Source organism: Ipomoea nil, unplaced genomic scaffold (genome assembly GCF_001879475.1).
Source record: "Ipomoea nil cultivar Tokyo-kokei standard unplaced genomic scaffold, Asagao_1.1 scaffold3025, whole genome shotgun sequence".
Taxonomy (NCBI): domain Eukaryota; kingdom Viridiplantae; phylum Streptophyta; class Magnoliopsida; order Solanales; family Convolvulaceae; genus Ipomoea; species Ipomoea nil.
In genome coordinates this window covers 855,693-867,587 of record NW_017619453.1, presented here as the reverse complement: position 1 = coordinate 867,587, position 11,895 = coordinate 855,693, and positions in this window count along the sequence as shown.

Sequence of the window (11,895 nt, the reverse complement as noted above, 5' to 3'; positions counted from 1 at the left end):
GTTATTAAATTTATTATCTTTTTTTTAAAAATTTTTTTTAGTACAACTGTTCATATCTACTCTCTCAATCTATTGAAGCACAAAGAGTCAATAACGCCCTCACTACGGCTCGAACCATGACCTCCTATTTGGGAGAGTCACTTCATGCCACTAGATCACAAGGTCATTGAAAAATTTCTCATGTTTTGATTCCAAGTATTTTTAATTCTAGACTATTGCCTAATTTTTTTTTCTCCTTTTGAAACATATTTATTTTACAATAAAAAATTACCTAAATCATATATGGGGACAAAACAGTTCTAAATCATGTGATTTAATTCTAATTTTTTCTTACAGCTTAATGTGTTTTTAAATTATTTTCTATTTTTTCATATTTATTTTAGTAATAATATAATTGACTAAATCATATTATAATATCAATTTTTTAAAGATAATTGCAGACAACCGAGTCATATATTTTTTCAATTAATTGATGATACTTTATAGTAATCTTATAATAAAATAAATGTACACTTTCAAATATTAGAATTGTTTATAATTTTATTTTTAATTTTAATTTATTAACTAAATATATAATTAAAAAATTTATCCGTGCATCACATGGATAATTTACTAGTGATAATATTATTATTATTATTGTTGTTGTTGTTGTTGGATACCGAGTATGAAAACCCGATTAGATCACCTAAACCCGATTGAACCACCTAAACCCGGCCAAGCTAAACCCCTGCATAACCCTCGAAATAAATACTCCATTAGTTAGCCTATTAAAACCTATTTATTTACATTATCCTAACCTCCTATTTTACTACCCTATTAAACCACCCATTATCATCCATAAATCCCCCATTAATTACCCAACGACTATAATCTCCATGTTGATGCTATAAAACCAGGAAGGAGGCAAGAAAGAGGGGGGCACAAATTATTCTTCCTTTTTGACACTAAGAGGACTCGTCTTCACATTCACTCTTCCTCTTATGAAGGCAAATGATTCATTCTCCACAAGACCAGAAGGGGGGACTCCATTCTCTCACGAAGGCTCCATCATTCTTCCTCACGCAAGGAAGCTTCATCTTCACTCTTCCATTCTCTCAACAAGAAGGTTCTCTTTCTATGTACAAATATACCTTATTCCCACACAATGCAAACATGTACAAGCAATCACACAACAAAATAGTAAATTTAGGTTTGACCCCGTCTAAAAAGGCCCGTGATTTTTACCTTTTGGTTTCCACGTAAAAATTCTTGTGTCAATTCTTTTTCTACTTATTCTTTCTATTTTATTTTCCGGTGAATCCATCTATCTTTTGGTTGTGTTGGACTTCCGTGGGCTCTCAAAAGTCCTAAAACCAACATTGGCGCGCCGTCTCATTCTTTCTACTTATCCGTGGACTCTCATTCTTTTTCTACTTATTCTTTCTATTTTATTAAAACTAGTATTTACCCCGTGCGATGCACATGAGATATATTGTAAAAATATATGTTACACTATTATTAAATATAGTATTATCTATTAGTTATAACCAATGAGATTTTTATTATAATTTCATATTAAAACTTATATATATGTGTGTATATATCAACTTAATATAGTATTATTTATTAGTAATAAGTACAACAAACTTTATAAAACTCATTATATAAAATAAATGAACTACGGTGTCCTACCTATAAATGTGTAATTTATTTGACTATATTATATTGTTATATCAAAATATAACAATCAAAAGTTAGTATAAAATTATATTAGAAATACCTTAAGTATTTACATAATTGTAGATAACTTTAATACATATTATATATATATATATATATATATATATATATATATATATATATAGAGGGAGGGCTTCAAGTGAGAATTGATGTTTAGGTAGGAACATAAGAACTAATCTAAGCCTTTGAATCACATCCCATCAATGGTTTATATTAATTAATCATTAATAAGGAGACCATTAGTATAAGTAATTTCAAGGGATACTAGGGTAATTTTCAGCACCCAACAATTAATAATTAATATTGTATTTGAAATTATCCCAAGAATATAGGAAAAGTAGATGATTCAGGACTCTATTCTTTCTGCTATTCCGCAAACGACACCGCTGCGACAGGGACCTCTCCGACCAACGCTTGTGAATCTCTGCCAGACGTGCGCATCGTCGGATTTAGGAGAGAAACGCAGCCCACCGGTCATCACCGACTGCTGCAGAACAATGGCAAGTGGCGAAAACCCAGGTAACATTAATATTTGTCCCTATATAACTGTGCGTACGTATAATTGGAATTTATTTGAATACATCCATTCGTGTTGCTGTATGGAAGCGCCTACAATTTATTTGAATACATCCATCCATGTGTTGTGTTGACACTCTTGGTAGGGAATGCTCAACAAGGGTGGTCTGTACATTTGGTTGCCATCATGTTATGATTCTGTCATTTTTGCTAATTGTCATGTACGTTATGGCACACACCAAATCACGCAAGTGCACAACATTGTCTTGTAACAATCTAGTTTACGTGAATTCATTGGATCAGTATATTTGGTGGACAGTACGGCACAAACAACACAATCTAAGTGCACATTCAAATATTTTCCGTCTTGTTATACACCCCTGTCTGTCATATCCACCAGGTTTGTGTGCACCTACGGCTTAAGGTAAGTGCACAGAGAGTGGGATGTGTGCATGTGCACGTATACGAATGTGTACGCACGTATACCCCTGTGATAGGTTGGGGCGTGCATTTAGGCTATAATGTAGGCACATACGGGGTAATGAATGTGCCACACAGGCCATAGGAACCATGTGTACATGCATACATCCCATTCTCTGAAGTCATGATTTTCGTGTATGCACTTACAGGCTAATGAATGTGCCACACTAACCACAAAACCCTGAGCGCGCGCACCTTGGTCCGGATGTTTGTGCCACATTGCTTAACCATATACTGAGTAAATAATGAATTCAATGATTCACAGGTCATGTCGGCTCATTAGGGAGTTCATGCGGGTGTTTGATGAATATTTCACCGGGACCAACGAGGTACTAGACTTCAGAGTGTGAACAGTCAATGAAGTCTTTGGTTGGGCAGCGCTTCTCAAATTCAATACATACATACATACATACATATATTTAGCTCATTCTCAATTAATATGTTTGTGAATGAATAAACGTGAAACAAATTGATTTAGCAGACTACGATGTGCACTTGGGTTATGCTGTGTGTGCCATAATGTGCAATGTTACTCAATATATGACAACATGTAAAACAATATGATGTGATAGACTGCGGTGTGCATTTCGATTAAACTGTATGTGCCATAATGTGCACAAATAATCTGTATATAAATATGTATAGTAATGAAATAAAATAAATAAAATGAATAAAGAAGGGGGAGAAAGGAGAAAAAAAAACAATTCAGATTTGGACTTTACATCAATACGAGAATAAACGTGTGCCTATTAGTTGTTAAGTGTTTGCACTTAAAATAAGAATTGCATGCACAACGTGGATTTGATACTAAAAAAAGCATAACACTGTCAGTTTTTGCATGTATGCATTGCAGAGTGTGCATGTGTGGGCCTAGCGTAAGGACTTGTTCGTACGCATGTGCACATTTATTTTTAACGGTGTGCCCTTGCGATAAGAAGGGTGTGCACATAAACCTGGCCAGTGTGCACTTGGGTTGAATTGAGTGTGTCAAAATGTTCAATAATCATGACAAAATCAATTCACGGAAAAGATGTTGGGTGCACTTGGGCTGAACTGTATGTGTCGTAATGTGTAATAGTACTGACAGAACGGATCCACGAAAATCATTTTGATGTTATAGACTACAGTGTGAACTTGGGTTAAATTGTGAGTGACATAATGTGAAAAACGAGTGTGTGTATGAAAAGACATAGAATAAGTATATATGTGTGCACTTGGGTTGAACTGTGTGTGCCATATTGTACAGTAATATTAATAATATGAATACACAAAAGCCTGGTTGATGTGTTAGATTAGAGTGTGTACTTGGGTTTACGAGTGTGTGCCACGATGCTAAAAAAAAACTGATACAGAAAATAGCATGGGATTATGATGTGCCACACTATATTTCACTATGTGCATATAGAGTTCGCACAAAAATAATCCATACAATAGCACATAAAGCACAGACTGTTGCACTCAACGTGTTTAAATTTCAAACATCATAAACAAAACACAGAAATGTTCATTAAAAAACCAAAAAACAACATAACACTTGAGGAATAAATTAGAGCAAAGCGTCAACCAATAAAACAAAAAACAAAAAACACATAACAATGAATAAATTCCAAACATCATGACGGTAAATATGTTACCAGAGAATATAATTGATATGTAAAAAATTGTATTGCTAAGTGTTTTAGTACAAGAATCGGAATGTGTCCCCTGCTTAACAAAGAATCCCCTACTTATACAACCCTGCTAACGATAAGTAATGGTTATATCATAATGAGATTCCGAACACTTTATTTCTCTTAAACCCTGTCTTAAATAAGTAGTAGTAAATGACCCCTAGTAAATGATTCTGCCCGTTGGACTTCTAGGTAGTTTCGAGTTAGGTGCTTGTTGGTGGCCCAGGTCGGGTGCTTGTCCTATTACTCTATCACATCATAAATAGAATACATAAATGGGCCTAAATGTGAACTAAGCAAAAGTACTGATCAACCTGCTCAAATAAGCACACATAGCTAGCATTGTTCAACAACATCACGGTATTCAACTGCAATATGGATGTTCTTTGAAAGGTGTATGTTAAACTCGATCAACCAAAAAAATCTGACGCATATAAGTCATCCACTTTGTTACGTGCATCATGCCAATGCTTCTGCATTCTTCTAGGAACAAGCTTCAATTCCGTACGACAGCCCCACAGTGATCGTCAACCACATCATCAAGGAACACATACCATAAATCTTTCTGACAAAGGGCGAACAACGATGGAAAACATTAGAAATTGGCAAACAACAAAATCAGACACAATCGTAAGGGAAAAGACAAAAAACAACTTGTTGTGCACTTAGGCAGCATTGTGTGTGCCATAATGTGCAATAATAATGTTAGTATGTATAATCAATAACCAGGTCGATTTGATAGACTAGGGTGTGCGCTTATGCTTGAGTGTGAATGCCCTACTCTGCAGAATTAATGTGTATGGAAAAATGTAAAAAAAGCTGATGTGCATTTGAGTTGAACTGTGTGTGCCACAATGTAGAATAAATACTGTCAGTAAGAATACACAATGGCCACAGATAAAATCAAACACAAATGGTAATAATTTGACAGACTAAACACATACAATATATGCACACACAAATGTGTGTACATGCACAAAAAAACCTTGTTATGAGAAATACTAGCACAGAAAAAAATTAAACACCCACCCAAAATACACACGCATCCAAACCTATCCACACGACCAACATAGAATATATGCGCACTCCACACACTACAAGAAAATACCGGAATAGTGACAGATGAATTCCGTCGCTAAATAGTAAAAATCCGTCGCTAAACACTTTAGCGACGGATTTTGTCCGTCACAAAAACCCTCGTCGCTAGAATTTAGCGACACAAGTTTTTTCCGTCGCTAATTTTAGCGACGGATATTTTCATCGCAACACAAAATAAATTCGTCGCTAAATTTCTCCAGACGACGGATTTGGAGAGGAAATTTGTGAGCAAATAACGACGGAATTTTCCGTCGCTACAGTTAGCGAAAGAAATTCCGTCGCTAAAACAAAATATTATCCGTCGTTAAGTTTCTACTATAATGATCCAGCGACAAGATTTGCAACGGCCTAGCTACAAATTTTTTCGTCGCTAACTATAGTGACGACCAAGTCCGTCGCTAGCGTCCGTCGTTATTATAACAACGAAAATCATCATCGCTATTTTTATTATTATTTGAATTGAATGTCATTTAGCTACTACTTATTGACAGAAATATCAGTCGCTAAATTTAACTACAGATTTTTGTGTCGCTATTCCGTTGCCTTTCTACCATCTTTGTCCAATTAATAAAACAAATTTACCCGCTAATTAATATAAAAAACATGCATTAAGCCTATAATGTAATTATAAAATATATTATATTAAAACATTCAAAGTCAATAACAACAACATAAGTATAGTAGTATAATGTTACATCACTAGAACCAGTACCAAATATATTAATAAAGATAATCTAATCATCTCCTAAGTTTTCACCATTTGAATTAGCTAAATGTTGAGCTTGAGTACTTGGAGTGGATAGCATGCCGTTGCGACGCAACTTATCCATCAAACTTGCAATCTAAGCCTGCATTTGAGTTCTTTCAGCTTGTAGTTTAGCTTCCATCTCAACTCGCATGGTCTCTAACTGTTGGTTCACCATCTACATTTCATTTAAAAAAAAAAAAAACAAAACTATATTTCTCCAAGATATTCAAATAAAGCTGCAAATAAACAATCATGCATATTCTTATAAAGCTTCGGTACCCACATGCGGTTTAGCCGGAGAAAACACAAGTGCGGTACCCACAGGCGGCGGTTTAGCCGACAAATAAACACCAAATAAACAATCATGCATATTTTTATAAACCTCCGGTACCCACAGGTAGTTTAGCCGGAGAAAACACAAGTACCGGTACCCACAGGCGGTTTAGCCGGCAAATAAAGAACACATGTAAAATTTGTAATTGTTCAAACCTTATCTATCACAGAAGAACTTGATGAATCTTGAGTGTAATAATGTGATTCCCAACCAATATTTGTGATTCTCAACTTGAAACTGCTTCAGTTACAAATAAACATAACCAATATAATCATCAGATTTAATATAATTAAAAAGGTTGAGTTTAAGGTTGTTTGAATTGTCATGCACTGAATTGAAGGTACTGCTAATTAGTGGGAAATAATTGTTCCTTGATTTCAGTGAAATGAGTAGTTAGGTCCTTAAATTGGTTTATGGAAATGAGTTCAAGACAACTTTAATTTTCAAAATCTCATAAGCTATTGATGTGGGATATTTAATCTATGGTATGGAGAATAATCTGTTGTTTTATTGTTACAATTGTATTTTATTTATTTAGAGTTACTTATCCAACTAGTTAGAATACCTAACAATACTTATTAAGTATGAGTTTCAGATTGTTTAATTTGGTGACTAATTATGAAAACAAATTAGATAATGTCATCTAATTAGATATGCTTTATTACTTTCACAATTATACAATGGTATGCTCTCTTGCCATCATTTGGCTACAAGGTTTGACAATTGAAAGAACAAATAATGTCTGGTGCAAGAAATGGTTCTAGTCAATGCTAGGGAAAAATGCCATATTAAGTCAACTTCACTTCAAAGTTACCAACTCCAAGTACACAGGCATTATTAGGTCTGAAGCTCCACTAAATATACAGGAAAAAAAAAAAAACACAGAGAGATAATTTAAAAGGTGGAGAAACTATGGAAACTTGAAGAATCTTGTGATGTCTTCTTCAGTAATTGGCCGAATAACGTGACTGGATAATGATCCAGTTCATAAGTCCAATCTTGCTCATTAAAAAAAAAAAGAAAAAAAAAAGACAAAATCTCCTTCATTAAAACAACATTCATTCCCCATTAACAGTGCTAAATTGTTCACAAATAGTTTCCCCATTAATTTTTTTTATGTGGTTGAAGGTAAAGTTATCTACAAGAAGCATTGTGAATAACCAAGAAATCACATTCCCATGGCTACAAAAAAAACATTAAATCCCAGTTCATAACACCAACAAATACTAGTTGAAAAGCTGAAACGAAAATCCTGCTTGCATTTTAAGATAACAGAACAATTGAACCACATCTTGTTTGCAATTGGATGAATTATTGAATCAATTACCAAATAAACAGATAAGGAAAGAAAGTAACAACAATAATAAACAGGCATTGTTTGCAATTGAAGGAATTATTGAATCAATTACCAAATATAACAGATAATTACTAAAAAATGGTGTAATGAATTACCTGGAGCAATGGAACTAGAAGACCGAACAGAGATGGGAGAACTGGAGTTGCTACTGCCTTCTGCCGGAGAAGCCGAGTACGAAGACCGGAATAGGGAGAAGGCAGAACCACAGGAGGGAGGAATTCCACACCCGATACGGAGGGAGAAGGCAGAATCGCCGAGTACGGAAACCGGTTCTATCGCAGACGTGGTGGGCGGTGGGAGGAAACTAACGACGGTGGGCGATGAGCGATGGGCGGTGGGCGGTGGTCGTCTGAGCGATGGGAGCGGCGGAGAAGTCTTCTGAACGGTGGTCGTCTTGTGAATTTGTTAATATGCAGAGGTAGCTAGGGTTCTGAGCGATGGGATGCAATCTATTGCCAATATTAACGACGACATTTATTATCCGTCGTTTTATATATGTTAAATTCCGATACATAAGCTTAGCGACGAAATGCTATCCGTCGCTAGCGTATATAAGTTAATATCTCCTAAATAAATTTAGCGACGGACTGATATCCGTAGCTAGATTACATATATTAATATCCCATAACTAAACTTAGCGACGGAAGGATATCCGTCGCTAGGTTATATATGTTAATATCCCATAAGTAAGCTTAGCAACGGAACTAAAATTCCGTCGTTAAAATATTGTATAAAATTCGCGATTCATAAATTTAGCGACGGATATACATATCCGTCGCTAGATAGCTACGGATTTTTACATCCGTCACTAAAATATAAACAAAAACACATTTCTTTTGTAATATCTAGCGACAGATGCTTATATCCGTCGCAAAGTTGTAGCAATTAAAATAATAGCGTAATCCCGCGAAAATTCCGTCGCTAATCCGTCGCTAATCTGTCTCTAATTTTCGCACCAAAGTTTGCCGCTAAAATTAGCTACGTATTTAACGACGGGACTTTTCCGTCGCAACATCTGTCGCTAAGCCGTAGCTAGGCCGTCACTACATTTTCATTTAACAAAAAAATTGAAATCTGTCACTAATTTGTCGCTAATCGGTCGCTAATTTAGCAACGGAACATATCCGTAGCTAAAACCGTCGCTATATTCGCGTTTTTTTTGTAGTGACAATGAATATACGCACACAACCGACAATATAACACACCATAAAGAATAATTGCACACTTCAAAACCCGCAAACCTATAATGCATACACATTCCAACTAATATGCACACAACAAAATCTTATTATCTCTTGAAATAAATAAATAAATAACCAAAACAAACATGACCAGAATGAGTAATATTTACAACCAAATCTTATTCTATCTAAGGTTTGCCACTTGGTTTCCGCCGTTTTCCCTAAAATTAGCCACATCGAAATTGATTTTGAATGGATATTAGCTATATTCAATTCACCAGGACATACCGAATGATTTAAAAGATTGTAGACAATTGTTGTCGTCATCGTGGAGCAGATCGACAAAACACAAGTGTGGAGGTGATGGATAAATGGTTCCTTCGTAGATGCAGAGGAAGTGTGGGAACTGAGGAGAAGATCTCGCAATTTTCATAATTCACTATGCACTAAAATACCCTTAATACCCTCCGACTATCTAAAATAAATAAAAATCAACCCTAAAATCTCATAAAAATATATTTTAATATAAACCATCGATCACCCTAAATAAATGGCTATGATGAGTTCTTATGTTCCTACCTAAAGACGAGTTCTTATATGATTGTTAATCTCTCTCTCTATATATATATATATATATATATATATATATATATATATATATATATATATATATATATATGATGAAGCACATCAATTAATCTCTTGATGTCATAAGTAATAGTAACCCAATTAATCTCTCCCTCAATATATTTATTTATTTATTTATTTATTTATTTTTGTGGATATCTAAACATCATATATTGATTAAAGAATATTCAAAATGCCAAAAAAATAGGCTAAAGTGTCATTCCGCACCATGAACCAATAGCGATTGTTCATACCGTACCCTAATCTTTTATAAGTGCTGATTTGATCCACAAACTAATTATTTTTTTCCATCTAGAACTTTTTACAGGTTACCAATAAGTTGCAGGTCATAATTTACTGACATAGATTTTTTTTTCATTTTATTTCCATCAACACAGTCAATTGCTTCTCCCATTCCCAGAAATTCCGCGTCTTCGCCGGCAGCTCCGACGATAATGCAGCAACTCCTATGCATGCGGCCTATGATTTTTCTTCCTACACACACAGGCACGGGTGAAGTTGACCTCTTCACTTTCCCGGCCGGCGATGGATCTCTCTCCTCCACCCCCACATTTTTCTTCCCAGCAGATATTGACCTCTGTTTCATGGATCCAGGAGACAAAACCTCTGAGGAGCCTTCTCCAATGAAACCTTATTCGTAACTTCCTCCAAATCCACTTTCTCCTTTGCTGCAAACAATTTCCTAGCTCCAACATTCTCCTCACTCCCCCAGCAGGACTCGACCATGCAAAACCTCTGTTGCATTCTTAATTTTATAGTGCCTAATGTTTGGTTTTGTTTATTCCAAAACTCACTATTTCAATGGCATTATTTATTTATTATTGCTATTTTTTTTTTTGTATTTTGGTTTCTGCTTTCATCATTTCATGATCATATCACCGACATCCACCTTCTCCAAGAACCCACATCCATAGGATTTCACCGATCATTATGTGATGATTTTTTGCATCATAATATTACCTCTGTGCATAAAGTGGCGGTAACCTCCTGTAAAGTTGCAGTAAGAGCGAGTGATAGTGAGAAGGCTGTTGCCGACTCGGACAAGTTACTGATTTACTTTGCAAAGCCGTGAAAGAGAAAGGAGCGGAGGTGAGGGATAATGCACTGCGGCGTAGAACGGCGGCGATGGATGCTATCAAGGACGGTGGAGATTTCTTCAACAACCTGGACAACTTCGTGAAACATTTGTACGAAGAGACTCGGAAATCCCTAATGCATCTTCGAACTCTCCGATCTCCCCACTTCCTCCCTGCTAAACCTCCTCACCGCCCCCCCCTTTCTCCCCTTCTCCGGCCACCACCACCTCCACCCCCTCTTTCTCTTTCTCTTTGTTCTTCTCCAGCTGATCTATTTTCTCTGTAATTCTCTCGACTATAGGAGCCCCGGCGAAGGCGTGCGGCGGAGGCCTTTGGTCTCCACTCTCGCCGGCAGCCATGGCTTGAACGAGGGCAGCAGTGGAGCGATGGCGGCGATCGGAACCGACGATCCTTTCCGACGAAGCTTCCCGGTCATCTCCATCCTTTTCTTCATCTTTGGCTAAGAAAACAAGTCAAGACTTCTTTTTCCTCATAGCCGGAGAAACCCAATTCTCAGCATTTTTTGTTTTGTTTAAAAAAAAAATAAAATTCTCTCTCATATATTTTATTTTTAATTAAAATTAATAATGCCACATCAGTAAATACCGGCACCATGTCATCGGCCAAACTTGGAGACCTGCAAAAGAGGCTGGGCGGCAAAAACTAATTGGTTTGTGGATCAAATCAGCACTTATGAAAGTTCAGGGTGCCACATGAACAATCGCTATTAGTTCAGGGTACGGAATGACACTTTAGCCAAAAAAATATTATCGTACAAATAAATAATATTGCAATTTTTTTGTAATATATAGCCAGAAAACAAATCCCATAACAAACACTAACACAAAACACAAATCTAAATTTGCAGTAGATGTCTGTCAACCTTAAAAATCATAATAGAATTCCAGCAACACTTGAAATGCAAGGCTCAAATGAAGTGATAACCAATACAGAGTATATTTCTAATCTAATTTACACAACAATATGCAATTAAGCTTCAACTAATAAAGAAATGATAAAAAAATCTCCCACCTAACCCCTTAAAAAGAATGTTAAAACCCAACGAAT